The sequence below is a fragment of the Dipteris shenzhenensis genome, chromosome 26 (genome assembly GCF_047967505.1).
Source record: "Dipteris shenzhenensis isolate YYH24624 ecotype China chromosome 26, Dip_SZ_1.0, whole genome shotgun sequence".
NCBI lineage: Eukaryota > Viridiplantae > Streptophyta > Polypodiopsida > Gleicheniales > Dipteridaceae > Dipteris > Dipteris shenzhenensis.
Genome location: NC_141621.1, coordinates 34,350,865 through 34,373,029, shown reverse-complemented (window position 1 = coordinate 34,373,029; position 22,165 = coordinate 34,350,865). Strand labels below are relative to the sequence as shown.

The 22,165-nt window shown below is 41.6% G+C and overlaps 1 pseudogene; it reads right to left on the bottom strand.

Annotated features, from left to right (window-relative positions):
• Positions 1-18,260: 18,260 nt before the first annotated feature.
• On the bottom strand, positions 18,261-19,920 carry LOC147884994 (cytochrome P450 CYP72A616-like; annotated as a pseudogene).
• Positions 19,921-22,165: the final 2,245 nt, after the last annotated feature.

Below are 22,165 nucleotides of genomic sequence, written 5' to 3'. Positions count from 1 at the left end.
AACTTGGTTTGCCTTCTTGAGCTCCTTACCATGAACCAAGCTCTGATACCATGTGAAGAGAGCACTGGGAGAGAAGGAAGGAGTCTCACTTGCAGCTTTCTCACATACACAATGGGGGAATATACACAAAGGTGGAGGCTGAAAATAGTTTTCCTCTTCTTAGTTGTGAAAGCCAAAAGAACTCTAAGTACAAAATAATAGGTGAACCCTATATGTGGGTCTCAAACCAAACTCAGCTAACTAAGGTGGCATACTAACTGAGCCACTAAGTAGATACATAAAGATAGCTGTCATCCAAGTATTATTCATGGGCGGTGTACCAACCGCATCTGCAACTAACAAGTTGGTGACATAAATGCACAACGGTCACCCTAGCTTATCACGAGTGGAGCTCGATATCTCAACACTTAGTGCCATAGGCCATGACATAGGTGATGATGTAATTAAAAGGCCCCCACATGGGGTGGTGCCTATGATTATGGAGTTCCTATGATTTAGGAGTTACCTCCATTGATGTAGGAGAGGTGCCACTGATTTAGGACACCCTCTCTCCATTTCTATAAAAGAGGGACCTCCCTCTCAAATCAATAGAATGCTGATTTCTACATCTTTTTTGTTCTCACTCCTCTTGCCACAATGCATCTATTCTCCCCCATGTTTCAACAATGAGAACATTGCATAATGGGATCTCAAGAACTGCTTTGAAATTTTTATCTACTTTATCTCTATTGGGAGCTCTTATCTACTTTATCTCTGTTGGGAGCTCTTTTCCACCATTTAGAATCTAAGACATGCGCTGGTTTGTTGCAGTACAAGCAAGGAGACTTTGAGTTACCCCCTTTGCTTCAGTGTCTTCAGGTCACCTGCCATATGCCATTCAATTTGAAAATCACCCTTCCCTAGAACATGAAGATGGTGTCCTTGGACTTGACTTTTTATAATTGATGGTATATATGTTTGATGAAATACCCAATAAAGTACTGCATGGTCCTCAGTCTTCACCTATAATTTAAAACCATAGGTTTGCAAGATATATGATATAAATTTATAACATTTTGGGCAAAGACTAATTTGGAAGGCAATAGTTTACATACCTCAAATGAGCCCAACCACCATACGTTCTTTTTCGACTAGACACTGAAGTACTTTGAGTTGGACTTTGTGATCAATTGATCAAGTGCTCGATTCATCAAAGTAATAGAAACTCTCTCTATCATTTTTTCCTTGACAATTTCACACTCATCGAGCTTCACAACAAACTTCAAAACTCCTTTACATTCTTCAAATGTGATACTGTAGAACTCAACCATTAGTCTCTGCAATTGTTCAAGGTCTACAAAAGTATTATTCCAAGCATTATATGTAGTGCTTCCATTTTCACTTTCATATACACTTTTGATATGAAAGTATTGTCCAATGAACTTATCAATTTCTTGGTTGAGATGACCTCATTCCTTCCACACTTGTGCAGGTGTTGGTAACAACACACGTTTTATCCGTTGATCTTTTAATGTTGATGACACCAGTCTAGATATTGAAGTATACCCCTTTCTTCTCACTCCGCTCACATCAAGAGCCTCTTGAATTTTCGTGACATCAGCTTTACTTTCCGATACAAAGTCTTCAAGAACTTCATGTTTTACCTTCTTTAACTTCTTTTCCTCCATCATGTTCTTTGCAACAAGAGTGGAGACTAAACCCTACATTTCTTTGATGGGAATTAAATTAGGATCAATGTTTTCTTTCTGAGGTCTCAAAAAATTTGAGCAACAAGTACACTTTGCAATATCACATATTTTCTTGCAAGACATACACACATATACAAATACAATGGCTAAACAAGATGTACTCTTACCTCTTACCTTGCTTTCTGTACTCTGCACTTACATCCTCTAGTGCCAACTTTCAACTCTGCAATGTTTTGAATTCTGTTGCTCCGTTGTCTATCTCCAAGAACCGTTCTCTTCATTCTTGCTCTTCGTAGCTCATTCTTTGTCTTTGAATGCTCTTCGATTTCCCTTTGCAGCTACTCTTTCAAGTATGAATTTATCAACATTTCTTGCACATTCTCCATTCTTTCTTGGACATACAATGTCTTGTACATTTCTGTAGTTGAATGTTGAGTCGAAATGTATCCATACAATCCATTGTTCCCATCACCCACAAACCTCAATAGCGTTGTCGGATTAGAAAATGGAGGGCTCAAATTTCTCAATGGACATTTTGGGTAAATTTGTCCTTCGCACCATAAGTCGATATGTTGGGAGCCTGCTCTTCTCATGTTTTCCTTTCGCTCAACATTTACAAGTGGAGCCTTTCCTCTTTTATGTAGTGGTGCATATTGTTCTTCTAGAAATCAATGTGCAAATGGTGTAGTCGCTTCTTTTGAGGTTCTTCTTTAGTAGCATGGTTGCACACAGCCATTTTGTGAGGGTTGCTTCTTCATCTCGTTTGCTTTTTATAAAACTCATCTAATCTTTTGTGGTAACCATTCAAATATTAAAAAACAATAGATAAGTGATGTGTGATGGGTTCTTTATGAGAGGCCACTAGAACGCTATCGAAAGAGATGCAGAATCTATATGGAGAGTTTAATGTAGTTCCTTTTCAATTATTTGAAAGGAATTTTTTATTCCTCCCTAGACTGACACACCTGTAGTCTTGAACTAATAGATATTCGTATTTTATTGCTTTCTCCACATTTTCTTTCTCCACATTTTAAAAGATAGATAAAAGAGAAAATAGCGAATTTCTTACATGGCCCCAAAATCAGCTCCCTATTTTCCTAATGTTAGCTCCACTGTAAAGTAGAGGAGGAAGGGGGAAATGGGAAGCCCTTACCATACTATGTCAGAATGAGTGAAGTCCTCTTCCATGTGGCCACCAATGATCATGTACTGGGCTCCCTACATACATAGCTAAGACCCTTGAAATCCATCATTTTTAGAAGCCCATCCTTTGCATAGAGCGCTCCAAAAAGGACCACTCCACCCTACCATAAGCCAGTCAAAGAGGGGAGATCATGTGATAGAGAGGGAGGACGAATTTACATTTGTAAGATTGCTAAGGAGTGTATGATGTCTAAACACACAAAAAATAACCAAAATTGATGATTCTTGCTGAATTTCAAAGTGTTTTTGTGTGGTAAAACTCACCCCTCAAGAAATCTTGCATTTTGGTTGGCAAAAGTTGTTTTTCTTTCAAGTTTTTTTCATTAAGTAGGTGGACTAGGTAGTATAGCACCCCCTTGCACAGAAAAACCTGAATAGAAACTCAAAATCCTTCAAAAATCACCAAAAACTAGTCGACGACATAGTGTTTCTCTATCCCCACCATGGGTCAACACCATAGAGCTATCCCGCCAACTGTTGCCATAGCCGTATCCCATCGGTCAAACTTGCATTGACCCATTGCCATAGCTCTATCCCCACTATTTGACACATGTCAATACCTAACCCACCGCCCTGATAAATTACTGTTAGTCAACTATCCCACCGATCAAACATGTGTTGACCCGATGCCATAAGCATATCCCATCGGTCGTTGCCTTAACTCTATCATGTCGATCAAATAGGCGTTGACTCATCGCCATAGCTCTATCTTGCCAGTCCTTGTCTTAACTCTATCTCACCGATCGTTGGCTTAGCTCTATCTTGGGACCAGTCATTGCCTTAGCTCTATCCCACCGGTCATTGCCTTATCTCTATCCCGCCGGTCGTTGCCTTAACTCTATCCCATCGGTCAAACTTGCATTGACCCATTGCTTTAACTAGACCTTGCCCTGGACCCTGCCTTGCTATGGTGCAAGGAAGCCACAAGAGGCTACCGCCCCTTGACCCTACATCAAGGTAGACTCAACCTAGAATGGGGCCCTCAACTGTGCCAATGAACACATGGTCTTGAGATCAGGAAGAGTCCTACATGCTCACCTTGAGCCTAAAGACAATGCCTCAAATACCATCTTGTCAACCTCCATACCTAGCTTGGCATCCTCAGGGTCAGCAAGCTCAAAAGTTGATCCCACTCATTGCAAGAACCACCACTAGGTGAATTATCCAGCTCGAAAGAGTCCTTGAGTCAGGACGGAGACATGGGTGAGAACCCTCTAATGTTAGAGACTCAGTGGCTCCGAACTCCATCCCCACTGATCTCCACTCTCCTACCCCATCTACAGTAGTAGCCACATTAAGGGAAACCTTTTCCAATATCATGGGAAGGTTTGGATTGAGAGACTCAATAGAGTGGCTAAACCCCTTTGCTGGACAATAGACTAGGGCAATGTTAGAGGCTCAAATGCCGGTCCAACCACCAATGTCAGAAGCGATACCCAAGGAGCCAAGTTCCATGATACCTAATGGCAATCACCCCCGTCGCACCAATTCTTTGATAATAGACACTCCTACGAGGATGGAGTTGGACCCACATTCTCACAAGGGTCCCAAAATCTAGAGCAAAGGGGGAAGAGGAGTAACCTTGAAGGTCCACAATTAAGACCTTAGAAGCCCCTATGATACCTCCTTGGCAGCAAAACATGGGAAATATTCCCTACCCAACAAGTGCCCTATATAGGCCTATGCCTACTGGGAACATACCACTCCCTAGAGGACCTCCAGACCAACCTGTTAGGCCCAACCTGACCCAAGTCATGATGCCAATTCCTAGTAGGCCTGGATCCTCCCATCCCAACCTTGTGCCATCCAATCCATGGAACTCTTCATCAGGACTACCAATGTATGGGACATCGCCCACCATTCCACAACCTCCTCCTATATCGCAAACGGTCCTTATGGACAAAGCTATGAGAATCCTAGTGCAAGGGCTAGGAAGGGGGCCCACCGATCCACCACTAATGTTTTCAGGAAGGGATACCAACCCCTCAAGGTGCAAGCCTATCATAATCTCCAAGATAATCACCAAGTTTGTAGGAGAAGGAGACCCAGTCTCCCATGTTGAGAGATTTGAACAAATCTGTGAGACCTTTGGTGATATTGGGGATCTAGACAAGGTCAATGCTTTTAGCTTGAGTCTTGATGGCAAGGATGGATAATGGTTTAGAGCCTTAAACCCAGAGGAGAAAGTAAATTGGGACACATTGCATAGATACTTCATTGTGGGGTTTCCCCCAAGTGGTCCCAAGTGGAGCCTGCTTAACCAGCTTTACAAGGTGAAGCTAAAGGACACTAAGTCCTTAAGAGACTATATCACTAGGATTAAACATCTAAACTCATGATGTGAACCCCATGAGAGGATGGACTTCCTCATCGAGCTACGAGATGCTAAGCTGCATGATCATTTGTTTGCTATGAATCCCACATCATTTGAGCTATGTCGCAAGATGGTGATACACTTAGGGGATAACATGAGGGAGAAGCCCCAACATGATAAATCCTTAACTTCCTCTGATATGTACCAAATAGCATAGGATTCAACCTCAGAACCAACTAGAGATGCAAGCATTATGCCCAAGGTGCTCAACATGGAAGAGTTGGCCACATATCTATTAAACAAGTTGAGCCAACGATGGAAGATAGAAGCACCAAAAGATGCTCCTAGTAACCCCCATCTATTTCCACAAAGAGATAACATATGGTGTGGGGTATGCACTAGAAATCATCCCACTAAGGAATGCCCTCGTCTTAGAGCCAAGCCAACACTCTATTGTGCTCATTGTGTTTGTTGAGGAAATCATGACACATACCAATGTCATTATCCTAGGGTGATTCCTCAACCCATGTATCAACAAAGGCCGCATAGCTACCATGGCTTGCACCACCCAATCCATCCAATTAGGTAGAATTGGCAATACAAGGAGCTTCATCAACCAATCAAGGGAAATTTAGGGCTCAAAATATTCCATTACCCCCGCCAATACTGGGACCACAACTACCACCTCCACGAATTACTCCCTTGAATTAAGTATTGGTGGAAGAGCTACCTAGTGATTGGGGAGACCCCAAACATACCTACAGTGGACACAACTATCCCCAAATGGTGACAATGCAAATCAGTCTAGCATTATAAGTCACTACATTATACAAGGTGACCAATATATTCCGGTTTACCAGACAGCATCGATTCTTTAAAAAATGGGATATATGAACATCTTGGACAAGACACCTCCCATTCAATGCCATACGTGTCAAGGGACAAAGCCAACTAATGAGTGTCCAAATAAGGGGAAATCTAAGAAGCTAATCACATGTGCACCAGTGTCGTCTAATACACCACCGCCAAGTTATGCACTAGGTGTGGTGTGGAGCATATTTTTAAGGATTACTCGATGAGAAGGCCATCTAAGTCCACGAGCCTTAACTTGTTAAGCCTTGAGAGGCCGAGTGTCATCAGTATCCTTGAATGTAATCATGAGGTTACAAGCTAAAGCCCTTAATAAAGAGCTTCACAAACAAGCCAAAAGGGATAAAGCTAGTACGTCACAGCCTACTAGAGAGGCGACTCAATCAGTACAAGTAAGCACCAAGGGTGCAATGAAGATTGGGAAGGGGAAAAATAAGGTCATCATCCAAGATGGGTCGGATGAAGATACAACCTCCCTAGCAACATCATCTTCCTCAGGTGATACTCTCTCAAACAGTACTAGCAACAACCACCCGCATGAGGCAAATGAGGCAACAATAAAGGCTTCAACCCATGGCCAATCCACAACACCTAAGGGTCAGGGGGAATATCCCAACCCATGGGTGGGGAAACAAAGTCTCACCGAGGCACATAAATTGGAGCGCAAGTGCCAAGAGGAATGTCAGCAGAGTCTCAAGGCAAGCAAGAGTACTGATACAATTCATCCTAGACATGAGATAAATTCTCAAGACTCAAAAGCCTTGAAAATACCTGAAAGGGTAGAGGAAGAAGGTGTATCATGCCCTTCAACAGAGGGATCCGGCCTAATGCAACGGATGTTTGAAGAAGACCCCGCCTTACAACAACTAAAGGAGGATGACAACATGTCCTTATATGTCTTAGAAGAGTCTAAATCAATAGGTATGGAATCTATCACTGCTCCTCGAGACATCACAGGATTACCCTCATTCCTGTCCACTGAGATCAAGATGCCCATCGCGACACTATTATGGGGTAGTCCTACTCTATGGAAAGACCTCTTGGATTGGATGAATGGGCAAATAGTGACACCCTGACCCACAAATCCTAATAATGTTGAATCTCCCAATCACGCTCAAGATGGAAGGATTGATCTATGATTGGCGCTCCAACAACATTTATCTAAGGAAAGATCAATAAGTCATGAGGGTTGATCTCCAAACTTGGAAGGCTTACACTATGTCCAGAAATCTATTTACAACTGAATCGAATACCACCGATAGGTCTGTCCCGGTAAAGCTGGTTAAAAAATATGAGAAAGAGGATAGTGAGAAGATTCTTGATGAACCTTGGTGTGCTACTTTACCAAAACTAGAAGACTCACTTGATTGGATGCATACACTAGTGGCAATAGATCCACCAACTACTGAGGACACTCATATGATGTACCTTGATGATGAACAACTTAACTCCATTACACCTTTTTACACCATAAGAGTGGTACTACCTAATCAAATTGAATTAGGAATTGACAATTCCCTTGATCTTAACGAGATAGATATGACTCCATCTCAACTTTGGGTAGAGCTAACATCAATAGGTGCAACATGCTGAATACAGGCCACAATAGATGGGCGAGTAGGCCACAACCTCATCTCCTAGGAGACATTAAAGCATCTTGGCCAAGTATGCCTTCAAGTATGTGATTTTGAAATTCAATCCATAGAGGGTACCTCTATTAAAATTATTGGTTCTTTAATGTTGAATGTCTCCTTTGACAATTACATTGTGCCTTGTAAGTTTTTTGTAGCTCCTACAGGTACCTTAATGGAAGCCGCCATTCTTGGTAAAAGTTGGATCCAAGACACTTACGAAGGGTTATTTGGTAATGGATCATCCCATCAAGATGCACCAATTGCTAGTCAAGGATCAATGTCAGCAATTACTTCCACCTCCCCACCTCAACAAGGATGCCACCAAGGAAGAAGATGAAGACAAAAGGCAACCAAACAAATATGGGTCCGAAAGGATCTATTGAAGGCTCAAGGATACTTTGAGGGTGAATCATATTTTTCGATTCCAAAGAAACTTCAACATATAAAGCCACCCCCTCTTCTAAACATCAAGCATCACCATTGCCAACCACCCCCTCATGTAAACAACAAACCTCAACATCAAAGAAGCAGAGGATGCCATCCAACAAGGAAGATACATTACCAATGGGTTCCCAAAAGACTACTCGAGGCCCAAGCATATTATCTTGGCAACTCTTATATATGGGTACCCAAGCCTCACCAAGGCAATCAACAACCCATCCATGCTTGCCCTAAGCCTAAATGTACACCATATCCATCGCAAAAGCAGGAATGGAGCCCCAAATCTATCAATACAAAAGCATCAACGAGTGCAGATGCACCAATAGTGGTCACACAAGAACCTACTCTGCAAAGATGCCAAGAATAGCGAGAACCTGCTTTCAAGGATAAGATAAAAGCACCAATGCAGGAGGATCATAGGCAAAGGAATTCATCTACCTCCTCTCGAGTAGTTACACAAGAACCTATCTCAAAAAGGGAGACAGTAACACAAGAACCTGCTTGATCACAAGTCTATCAAAAGGGATGTCAATTTATTGCATAATCTTCAAGGCAACTGGCAGTAACAAAAGAACCTATCTTGAAAAAAGAGACAATAACATAAGAACCTACCAAGACAAAAGCTGAATCCACATTGGGAGCCTCACAGGATCCTTCCTTAATGAGAAATTTGGCATCTATAATTAGGGTAGCTACGCAAGAATCCGGCCACACAAGTAATGCCCATCACAACAGAAGCCCCATAAGAGCCTTCCAATGTGAACAACGAATTATCTTCATCCTTAACAACTTTCTCAGCTGAAACTTGGGCTAAACAAAAGCAAAATATCTTTGAGACATTGCAATCCTACTCACATTTGATACATAGAACATATATCACTTTATTATGATGAGTATCATATAATTGGTACATGTGGGAGGTCACAATGCTCAATGATGCAACACTGACAATAAGAAACATGCTGACAGTAGATGTACAAGAACTTGCTCCTAAAAATGGAGTAGCATCACAAGAACCTGTTGCTACAATCAAGGATCTCGAAGAACTTCAAGCAATATTGATGTCAATGGGATGATAACTACTCACTAAGAAAGATCTCTAGTGATGTCTTAGTGACTCTCCTTCCAAGTGATTATCAAACTTACATCAGATCCCAAATAGCTATACAATTCAATTCATATTCCTCTATTGGTCTACAGAATGATGTTCTTGCTAGGTCTGGGTCACAATTGGTCAATATGTCACATGTGGAAGTCCTAGGTGGAAATGTTAGAACAAATTGATATTTTGGGCATAGCATATGGTCGACATTATTGATTGTAGGACAGTGTGTGAAGTTGTGTGAGCACCTTAGTAGGTGAGTCTAGTGACTTGGCAGTTAGGTATGTCAGGTTGGTGTGATGTGTGGGATTGGAGTGATCATAGGAGGTAACTGATTGAGCCAATTATGGAGATGGATTGTGGATCTGAGATCTACCAACATGGAGACACTTGCCTATATATGTAACCACTCATGAATAAAGTATTGTTCAATGTGCCTCAACATTTGCCTCATTATCTACACTATTCCAACATGTGGTATCAGAGCCTTGAACCACTTCTATCCATGCCTACCTAGCTTTTGCCACATGTCCACCTTCTTCCCCAAACCAAACATGAGCTTCCTCTTCTTCTACTCTTCTACACCGAGTTTGTAAGGATGAATTCGTTGCATCCAGCCATTGATTTCCAGAATGCTTCAAGCCTAGTAATCCTATCCTTAGGGCACACCTTCCCACCGGAGGGATCGACGAAATTCTACACGGATTTGCAGTGCCGACACGACATGTGCTGAGCAAAAATTCACAAAATTTTGGAGCTGCTGTTGTAATTGGGTTCCAAGCTCTTAGCTGAGGTTTAGCAATGCCTCAAGCTTCCTACTCGTGAATTTTGGTTGACATTGGCATCCATAGAGAGTCCATAGAAGAAGCCGCATTCGTCATTTTTCTTCACGATTTTGCCAGTGCAATGTTGAGCGACATGGCGCGATTCTTTGCAAATTCTTCTTACTTCTGATGGTTGATTACAAGAGCTTTGATTTCCACCTGAAAGCCCTCTAATTGATGCACCGAAGCTCTCCAATTTTGGCCTATAGTTCCTGTTTCTTCAATTTGGGGCAAATTTGGGGGTGATGGTCAAAGTTTGACTATTTCTTGCAATTGACCATCCAAAAGTTTTCTCCTCTATCTGTTTTAGTTTCTTGAACTCTGATTTCCAGAAATGTATTGAGTTTATACCTTGAATTTGATTTATTTTGGAACTCTATGCTTGCGGAAATAGTTTGACCATAGTTGACTTCATGTTTGACTTGGCATAATGCCTACTTCTCAAGGGTGCACAAGTGTGGTTTCAGCCAAGAAAACCAAGGAGGAAAAGCCAAAGGAAGAGAAGACAAGGAGGCCCAAGAACAAGGTCATCAAGAAGACACTACCGACTTACGACTATATACAAGAGTAGACACTGCCCTTGTTCTACTGACAAGTGGTAAGACCCTCTTCATATTTGATTTACTTGAAGGCATATGGGATGCATACGATGATAAAGTTGAAGTCAATTTGCTGGAGGCTACTCTTTTGGTAGCATACTTCACTAAGAAAGGAGCAGTAAAACAAAGGAGCTGTACCAACAATAATATGCTTGTGCTCTCGGAAACTATGAAGACCAAGAAGAAAGTAACAAACCAAGACGCTGCAAATACCTCTACCAATGAGGAATCGACTGAGGAGACTTTCATCTTGGAGGGCATTGGCCCTAAACTCTTAGATTAGGATTATGTGCATTTGGAGTCAATAAGGTGCTCTGCCATGGATAGTCCATCCTAAAATGATATGTTTTTCCTTTAAGTCAGTTGAGTGTGCTTGTTGTCCATGTACTTGGTAGTTCTAGAGACACCACCCATTGTAAACCAAGAATCCTAGGATCGAGTCACAAGTTGGGGCCATGTGTGTTGCCACATGATGGTGGGCAAGCCATGGAGCATCCCATGTACTACTGTTGGGGGGGTGTTAAAACAATTTGTGGGATGAGGTCATCAATTTGTGGGGGGGTGTTAAAACAAATTGATATTTTGGGCATAGCATATGGTCTAGACATTATTGATTGTAGGACAATGTGTGAAGTTGTGTGAGCACCTCAGTAGGTGAGTCTAGTGGCTTGGCAGTTAGGTATGTCAGGTTGGTGTGATGTGTGGGATTGGAGTGATCATAGGAGGTAACTGATTGAGCTAATTATGGAGATGATTGTGGTTTGAGATTACCAACATGGAGGCAGTTGCCTATATATGTAACCACTCATGAATAAAGTGTTGTTCATTGTGCCTCAACATTTGCCTCATTATCTACACTATTCCAACAGAAAATAGGACTAGGTAAAAATAGGTGGCTAGTCCTCTTTCGGTCCTCAACAAATCACAACTGCATCAACACAAGGGATCCTTGGTCAAGAAGATAAGCTATAAACACTATGGAAAGTCAATACACCAATCAGCATCAACAACAAATCCCATTAGCAGAGCCAAAACAGAATAGGGCACTGACTTATACCTAAGTCATCATCTTGAATTTGAGTTCACACATGGAACAACAGAGGAACAACAAGTGGTTCTCCACAAGAAGCCCTTGAGGATGCATTCAACTCCAGGGTGAAGGTGATTACACCAATATGGGTTTGGATGAGTTTCTTATGACCCTCAAAGCTTTTTTCATATTCCTTTACTAACATCACCATTAACTATCTAGCTTCTACTCCTTCTCTTTTCTTTATTTTTCTTTTCTTTCAGTTAGATAGCTTAGAAGCCTCTCCTAGAATCCCCCTTCTATAAAATTCTTCAGCCATAGTCCTCATTTTAGGGGTTTGTATGGTGTATTATCAGACTCCTCTCGATTTGATGACTTAGAAAAATAAAGCTCTAGATGGTGCCATAACCTTATTGGGCTCAAATACTTCCAAGCAAAGCCCTCAATGAAATGGATTTTAAAGAAACTTCAATGTAGAGAAGCAAGACAAAATGTCATGCACAACTCTAGACGTTCAAACATGGCATGACAAAGACATAGTCTAATGAGAATCCATTGGAAGTCCCACTCAAATAAAATATGGGACCTAAGAGGAGCATGATAATGCACTTTACTTACTCTCCCAACACCAAAACCACTACGATCATACATCAATCCCTACTAACACCTTCTTCCTAATAACTTACCCTTTATACTTTTTTTTAAAAAAATTCTTATTCCTTCTTTGAATGGTCACAAGTACTCAAATCGGCACACAAACCCTGAGGTGCTAGTTCCAGAAGAATCATTCATCCATACTTCCAGCAAGCATTCCATAACAAGAAGCCACTACATCCCTTTGTTGCTACAATGGACAAAAAGAAGATTCAACCTAGTGCACATGAAAGACTACTTTGCATTATCTTCACTGACAACACTCCAACCATCCACGTTACACAATCCAGAGGACAGGATTGAGATCAAGAAGGGGGGCATGTTCACAAATTGGTTAACAATATGCCAAGTGCCATTGGTTAAGTGATGTGATTTGATGGACAGTGGCAAGTCCATAGAGCCAGGATTGTGTCTTGAGGCTGGATGGGCCCAAGAGGATGGTAAAATAATGAGAAGAAAAATTGGTTTAAAGAGATTAGGGTTGGCCTTCCCTTTAAAAGGTGACTTGTATAAAAGGCCAAATGGTTGACTTTGGTCTTAATTGTTGTTTGCACAAGGTTGAATACAAGCTCCTTCTTCTCTCCTAAGAGTGTTCTGGGTGTTCCCTTGTTTCCATTGTAGTGCCCTTGTTTTTGACACTCCATCCCCCTTCACTCTCCTCTTCCCTTCTCCTTCTCCCTCCCTTCTCCCCTCTCTTCTCCCCTCTCCCCCTTCCCTCTTCCTCTCGTACATTGCAACAATCCGGAGGCTACTTGAGTGACACATGCAGATGGCTCATGCCTTGCATTGGTCTCACAAGGAGTAGCTTGGAGTGGAGGCTCCATCGGCATCTCTTCAACATCCCCATGACACGTGAGTACGTGTTGATACCCCACACATGGACCGATCACATAACTCTTCTTATGCCACTCAATAGAGTAACATTAGGGAAATGGATGCCCCCCCCATGAGGACTTCCTTTCAACATCATGCCCATCAGGTATCATTTGCATGGCTAGAAGCACATAGATGCATGTTTTGCATAAATAATGCATGATGCATGGTGAAAAATAAGGAAATATTCTTTCCAAGACATGCTTATGATACCAAATGGGTGTTATGATTTTTATGGGTCTTACAATAAGTGGTTTTAAGTCATGTACAAAGTATCATGCTGATTGGGTACCATTTCCATGGCTAGAAGCATGTCGATGCATTTTTTGCATTAAAAATGCATGATGCATGGCAAAAACATGGAAAATTTCTTCCCAAGCCATGCCAATGGTACCCAATATTTGTGAATTTAAATCTATGTGGGATATATCTGTATTATGCAAGAGAGAGAGAGAGAATAAGAGAAGGTGAGGGTGAGAGAGACAGAGGGTTTAGGGTAAGAGAGGGTGAGAGTGAGAGAGACAGGGAGTCTAGGGTAAGAGAGCAATTAGAGTGTGTGTGAGAGAGAGAGAGAGAGAGAGAGAGAGAGAGAGAGAGAAAGAGAGAGTGAGAGGGGGGGAGGGGGGGGGAAGAGTGCAAATAGGGGCACAAATAATGCACTTGGCCATGAGACATTGTTAAATGTATGAATAGACATTGGGAGAGAGAGAGAGAGAGAGAGAGAGCAGTAGCAGCAATAGTCAAGAACCCAACGGGAGGGAAAGAGACAGAGGGAGAGGGAGGGAAAGACTGAGATGGAGAGGGGGACAAAAAGAGGGAGATAGGGAGGGGGACACACACACACACACACACACAATGGGGGGGGGAGTTCAAATTGTATTTATTCATTTGCACCTCTAAATCGAGAAAGAGAAAAAAAGATATTTTATTAAGATCTTCGAGAAAAATTTTCGAAATGGTGCAAAAATGAGGGGCAAGGAAGAGGACCTTTTGTTGCAAGAACCTTTGGTGATTGAAACTGAAATGAAGTAAGCACAAACTTAAGGTTTCGATGTTTCCTATGAAAGATGCATGTATGAGAAAAGAAATTTGATTGAGAAGACAAAAAAATACTCTAAAAGTGAAGACAATTGATTGTGGTGGAATACTTTTCTTGAGGACCAAGCCCTCATCCTTAATTGGTTCATAAATAAATTATTAGTTAAATTTTAAGGGCAAATATTCACCCAATGTCGAATCTAGAAGCTTACCCAAGTTGGGGGCTAATTCTTTGATATTTTGATAAATTTGCTTGAATTTCTATGTGGCTTCTCATTTGAGGGCCGAATTTACCTCTTCAAGTACTCAAATTGATCAACATGTGTCATCTGGGTCCACGTATAAGATTAGAAGTTTTTAAATTATAGCTTCTAGAAAACCTATGTATGAACTTTAAGCATCTTTTAACTCAAATGGTAGCATGGGCTGATATGGTATCTCTACCTCGGGAAATATTCACCTAAAGACCCACACTTCCAAAACTCTATAGGGGGAAGATCCATCCAATGACCTACACTTGCATAATTGTGTACCCCTCTTAAAATCTACCTACACTACTACTTTATGCAATTCTTTTGTATGGCCAACATACTCTCCTCCTTCAAGATAGCTTGTACAACCCAAAAGTCTACCGCTTGAGGTAGAAGATTTAATCAATATAGCTCACACATAAGAGATGTACCTTGGTGCACAAAGATCTCGACAAAGACGAAAAGAGCTCATTGAAATGTGGATACATTCCATATAAGATTTGAAGGTTAGATTCATGATTGCAACTCCTACTTAAGAGAAAGCTCTTGGACAAAAATACTAGATTGCAAAAGTGGTAGAAAATCTCACCAAGGGGGGTTGGGGGCACTAAGCAATATGCAAGATAGCACGTGCAATCAATAGAAGGGGTTTTGTATTTTTATGGAATTACAGCAGATATACATACATATGGGGTTTTCAAATTCAAAAAGTGAAATTTTCCATACATAAGGGATATCATCTCAAAATTTACAAAGGGGGTGTATATATATAGGTTATAAAAATCCATAGGTAGGGGGTTTTTTTAATACCCCTTGATCGCAAGTGCTATATGGGATTTTTTACTCCCCCGAATAGAAAATCAAAATCCTATGTAAGGGCAAGCGTTATGCAATGGTTTAGGATTACACATGCTAATCCATTGAAAGGGAAAGAAGGGCCCACACCACTACCTAGTTTAGTTGCATTAGATGTTCCTAAATTAGTTGCATGTCTAAAATGAAGAAGGGAAAGAAGGAGCCACAAGAGGGCATTTTTACTCTTGAAGAAGTAGACATACTTGTTTATGAGAACACAATTATGCAAGTGTAGGTCATTCTATGAGAACACAATTATGCAGGTGTAGGTCATTCACTTATGAGAACACAATTATGCAAGTGTAGGATGACTTACAAATGATGAACATCTAAGGAAGAAGGAAATAGACATCCTCCTTGAGAAGCTTCCAGCCTATGCCACACATCTTGTGGATCCTCGAACTTTAGGCTCACATGGTTGCGAAAGGAAGGAGCATTAGGTTTTCATAGGGATGAAGAAAATGTTCTTGCTGATAGTGCAAAGGAGGATGCATTAGGGAAATTTTAGACACAAAAAGGGCCTCTTAGATTATGCCCTCAAGATTTGTGATTAGGAAACCAAAAAATGGGAAAGATTTGGCATTAAAAGAATGCAGGATTCTAGATTGGCCTCTCATTGGTGGAGAGACCTCATTTGGTCCCCACAAGGCTCTCACTTACCTCCCCCTTGCCCCCACCACTACCTAGAGCTTTTACTCCCCCCCTTGACTTTTCTACCCCCTACCATCCTCCCTTCTCTTGGTGGGCCTCAAAAATTACGAATTTTATTTTCTCCAAAAAAAATTAAAATTTTGGAAAAGTGTCTCCACCTCTCCCCAAACTCTCCCAGGAGTCCCCTTAAACTCTCCCCATACCTTCCTATGAGCCTCTTCCTCCTCTCAACCACCTCTCAACATCCTCCTCCCTCCTCTTGACCTCCTCCTTTCAACCTCGTCCTCATCTCAACCTCCTCCTAAAATTAAATTTTTGAGTTTAAAAATAATTTTCTATTTGCCTTTGTCCACAGGTTGAGTTTTATGTATGAATAGTTTATCGAGATCAAGGGCCTTTACATTCGGTTAATGGTATGCAAAGTAATATGAGAGCAGAGTCTGTCTTCTTTTAAAACAGATTACATGCCTAATAAAAGAAATTCTACATTCAGTATATTAAAGTAAGTAGTCTTTTAACACTAAATTGTAATGTAATAGCAATTAAAATTGCTAGAGAATCTTGGAGCTCAAGACTTTATTGAGAAATAGATTTGAAAAGAGCAATTGTTTCCATTGTTTGTTTTTCTAATGTAGTCACACAAATGTAAGATTTTGTTTATTAAAAATAAAAATGTGGGTTTTTCATCCACAACTTCTTGAGAAGTTCTACAAGGAGTTGTACTCTAAGACTACAATTTTATTTTTTTTTAACAGGAGGATATTATTTTATTCTATTTTTATTAGAAGGGGGTACGCTAAGCTCTTAGGAAAAAAAGGAGAGAAATTCCATCAAATTTGTTTTGTGATGTAATCACACAAACGTAAGGTTCTCTCTCTCATTAAAAATGATAAACACGGCCTATTGGTGGCTTTTTGTCGGGAAAAATCTTTTGGCGAGCTTTTTAATGTGAGCTTTTTGACCATTTCCTTTGTTTTTGCGAGCTTTTTTTAGAAATCCATACATGTTTTTGTTATAAGAAAGATGGGGAGGTTAGAAAGAGCGGGAGAGGATATAGGATATGTTCATTTTCATAGCATGTGGAAGGGGTGGAAGAGTGTATACTATGCACAAGGGGGGGGCGGATATGAGTGGCAGTAGGAGGCAAAAAATTATGGAAGATATGTCCATATTCAAAGTAGAAGGGAGGAACTATGGGAGATATGTTCATTTTAAAAATGTATAATTTGAAACTTTTGACCTCATATTTGGATTCCTCGTCGAATTCCGGTCATTTTGAGTACCAACATGACCATATTCCGATAAAAATTGGAAAATTTGTGTTTTTGTCATGAATTCATTTTGGCCTGTTTTGGGCCTATTTTGAGTCTGCGCTAACGCAGACTCAAAATAGGCCCAAAACAGGCCAAAATGACAAAAACACCATTTTTCCAATTTTTATCGGAATATGGTCATGTTGGTACTCAAAATGACCGGAATTCGACGAGGAATCCAAATATGAGGTCAAATCTATCAAATTATACACTTTGAAAATCAACAAATTTCCCATATGCTCTCCCTTCCCCTTCACATTTAGTAGATGAACATAACTTTCACATTCCTCATCCTCTCTCCCCTCCTTGCACTTCTCTTTGCATACCTTATAAGTTCCCCCTCTAACTATGATAACGAATATATGTTCCAACTCCCCTCCCCTCCCCTCCCTTCTCCATGCCACTTTACCCATGCGCCCATCCCTCCCCTTTTCCTTTATCTCCCCTCCCCCCCCTCTCTCCTCTTAACTGCAACCACAACCCAAACCTTCCACCCACCCCACTCCATGAGCCCCCCCCCCCCTCTCTCTCTCTCTCTCTCTCTCTCTCTCAGGTGAATGAAAAGCTCACAATATTCATGAAAATTGAAAAAAAGCTCAAGCTCACAATATTCATGAAAATTGAAAAAAAGCTCATGACAAAAAATCACACCCCTTTTTGTCCACATTGTGGAGCTTAATTTATGCCTGATACGTGTGTCTTGTGGTTAAGAGTTACGCATTGTACACTAAGACTGTGTTTTGAAAAAAAAACGATTGGATCTTACTGTATAGTCTTTTCAATGTCGAGTGAAGCTCGAGCTAGGTTGAGCTCTTAGGAGGAGAAATGGTTCAGGCAAGACGATTTGTATTCCATATTTTCAGATGTGTAGTTGGAGATAGGTTAAGCTCTTGGGAAAGGAAAGGAGCAGGTTCTCATGTTCAGGCAGGGAGCCTTTGGAAGACGATCTGCATGCCATATTGAGGCTGCAAGGTGAAGGGAGCAAAGGGAGCATGGGCGTAGGCAGGGGAGAGATGGAAGGCGAAGCGTTAGAGGATGAGCGAGAGCACCACCTTCGCCTCCAGCATCGCGAAGCTCTGCCCAACGCAGCTGCGAGGCCCAATGCCGAACGGCATGAACGCCCAGGGATTCGACGAAGCCTTGGCGATGCCCTCCGCGAAGAGCTGTGGGTTGAACTCGAGCACATCGGTCCCCCAGTACTTTGCGTCGTGGTGAAACGCCAACACTGGCACAGCCACCCCTGTCCCCTCCGGAATTACCAAGTCCTTCCCGAGCTTCATCTCCTTTGTTGCCTCCCGGTACAATAGCACTGCTGGTGGATACAGCCTTAACGCCTCGTTCAGCACCATTCCCGCCTGCGCCACCATTGATCCATCAAAGCAGCCTCAGCAGTCCAGCCTCCTTTCCCCTCACTCATGCACCTTGCAAGAATGGAAAATATCGAGTATTTTACGAATCTACAGCCTGGTCTACGTTGGTGGCTTTTGCAAAATTCACAAGAGTATTCACGTAAAATATAGAGTATTTACGAATCTCTAGCCTCGGAGCCACCAACGTAGACCAGAGTATTTACGTAAAATATAGAGTATTTCATAGAGATCAGAAGTCACGAATCTTCATTCTCATGCATATATATATCTTTCGCAGGAGCGAACGGCTGCCGGCCAGTCGTATCGGCGGCAGAGCTTTCACAACAGATGCACTACTATCATGCATCCGACAGCTACTAAATATCGGTTCTCTGGGAAAAACTTCACGATCTCATGCATTGCACGTCGACAAACTGTTAAGCCATCGGGCATACACAAGTTCAGAAAGAGCGATACAAAACCTGATCCCCTCAGATTATACTTACGATTTTCAAATTGTTCGGTGCTTCTTTCCCACACACTCTCGCAACCTCCTTTCTAGCTTCATCCTGCCACTCTGTGTACGTTCCCAGCAGCATGAATACCCATGTTAAGAGTGCCGATGTCGTCTCGTGGCCTGCCAGATAGAAAGTCTTGCACTCGTCCACCATCTCTCCGATGTCCATGCTTAAATTCTTTTGATTGCCTGACAACTCCTTTTGATTGGCGGCCATCATCAATCCGAGCAGATCGTTTTCCTCTAATCTACCATGCCCACCCTTTGCTGCCTTCAAGCGATCGTATATCATTTGTCGGAGTATTTTCTGAAGTTCGTTATCTAGCTTTCGGCGGTATCGATTTATCGGAGTGGGCAAGTATCTGTTGAAATTCGCAAAAGTAAGATCCCTAAGAAATAAGGCTACTTATTGGCGGAAACCTGGCATTCTTTTCTGTATGTAATTTCTGGATAGACATTCTACCTAGATCCTGGAATATATACTTTCGCGGCCGCGATCTTCTGGAAAATGATCTGCTGTTCATGCAGTATCTCAAACACTCGCTTGCCCTGTGCATAGCTGCTACCAAAGGCCGTGTGCGAAATGATGTCTGCGGTCAGAAGTCTGAACTCTTTCTGAACGTCAATTTCCGTGCGTCCTGAGCCTTCTTCGTCGATCTGAGCACCCCACTTGCCCAAGATGGAGGTCGTGCAATCTGCCACTGTTGGAGCCATGGCCTGCAAAAAAAGACATAATTAGCTACCGCATTAAAACTGAGCAAGAAGGAAGATCGCTAGCTAGTAGGAGACTGCGAGAGGGGTTCTCCACCTTCAGCTTCTCTATAAAGAAAGCCGGGCTGACTATTCGCCGATGTTGAGCCCATTTTTCTCCCTCAAGAACCAGGAGACCCTTGCCGAACAAGAACTCGATATTGGGTACCGCTATTAATGATTTCTGATAGTGCCCAAACTTGTTTGACAAAACCTCCCGAGCCTGCTCAGGTTCGGTAGCAAATAATCTGGCTTGAGGGCCAAACCAAAGGAAATACGTCCTCCCTACACAAAAGCACCACGCTATTTCAGGACAGTACTACAGATTGAAATCCTTGCAGATATCTCACAAATCAATGCATTGTTTGCAAATGCATGTGATCTTATGAATTTACTCACCGAGTTTCTGAGACCATAAAAAGTAGTGTGGGAGAATTCGGGGCACAATGTCGTGGGAGAGCTGGGGCATGGGAGAACTGCGAGCTTTCCTGTCCAAATCAAGGATCTCAGGGAGATTACCGTAAAAGAGACAGTAAGGCATACCCTTCAATCCTTGAGCTTCGAAAGCCCTCTTCATGCGAAGGGGCTTCAACCACAGCGACACAAACAGCCTCGACAGGGTATAAGCGGCAAGGGCGGCAGAAAAGAGCGATAAGATCCAAGCAGGGTGTAGGGGAAGAGTGGTGATCTCCATTATGTGGAAGCTGGGATGCAATGGAAATTGGTCGCTCAAATGAAAGGCCAAAGACTTCTAAGCGATGCTAAGTTATATGATGCTTTGTCCTAGCTCAACCTTAAAAGACCCTCGGATGTACTTGCATTATTTTATGTGTTTAGGAGGTGGCTTTCCAAGCCCTAGCCCATTCTCTTCCAAGGGTTCTTTAGCCCATTAAAACAATGAGGATGCATTTTAAAGCGATTGTGACCATGAATAAATTAATTGAGTCAAAAGGTAAGAAGCTTACATGTACCATAAATCCTCATGTAAACTCTCGCTCTCACCGCTCTCACGTAATTACTATGTACCATCATATTTGGCTTTACAAAGAGTTTGTTGTAGCCAATTCATTGACGTGTATTTGCAGACAAGAGAAAGATCTCGTGAAGTTAGATTATTATAGGACCATACACAAAATCCATGAAATTGGTTTTAGAAAATTTAGTATTTTAATTCTTGACATAAAATGGTGTGGAACTATCAACAACAAGTCCCCCTGCTATAAGAAAGTAATGGTTTATTTGCCATAGACTACACCATCCTCTAAGTAATTCGGAAGTTGGGAGAAAAAGTTGTTCTTGGTATCCCCAAACCCGCGCAAGTCATTTTGCTCCTAGCCTAAACCCATGAAAGTTGCTAGGTCATAGAAGTTCGGCCCAACAGGTCACCCTTTATTTTACAGGTCTATTTTGACCTATGAACCTAGGCATAGATTTCCAACAACCCTGACCATTTGCTTTAGTGGTGGCTACTCCCATAATGAATTACCAGAGAAGTAGGGTGATGCTGCTTATATGATGTGGTGGTGTCCTAGCTCAATCTTAAAACATCTAGGGATGGTTTATACGAGACAGGACACATCCATGACTTTATGTGTTTAAGAGGTGGGGACAAGGATAAGTATTTACCTTGCATGCTTTCTAATCCCTAAATAAAGGAATCCCATGCATTGAGGCCACGGTCCAAGTTCAAAGAAAGCCCAATAAGCAATTTTGACCTACAAACTTGGAAAATCCCAAGAACCCTTCCATATGATGCATAGATTCCCAAAAAGCCTTGTTTTTTTTTTTTTAAAGACTGAGACCTGCTCTTCGATGTGAGGGAAGGAACATCCATCCCTAGGTCACCATCAAATGGTTCTATGCTAGAGGGTGAATTCATTCCCACAATCCCTTCTCTATCTCATCTACGCCACTTAGTGTACGATGGGATCACATCATCTACCATGGGAGTAATAATGGCAAATAGATTCCTATCATGGATGATTTTTTCATGTTAGTTTCATTAAGAAGTGAAACTTTTATATTGACATCGAAAGATTGTATGCCCTAATAAAAATAGAAATTTAAAATATTCGCCAAGATTTGAAATTTTTATGAGAAAAAAATTAAAGTTTCACCGCCAGGATTTACATCTTTTACTTCAAAATTCAAAAGAAAATATATAAAAGTTTACTATCTTCTATCAATATTGTGAAACTTTTAAAAATAG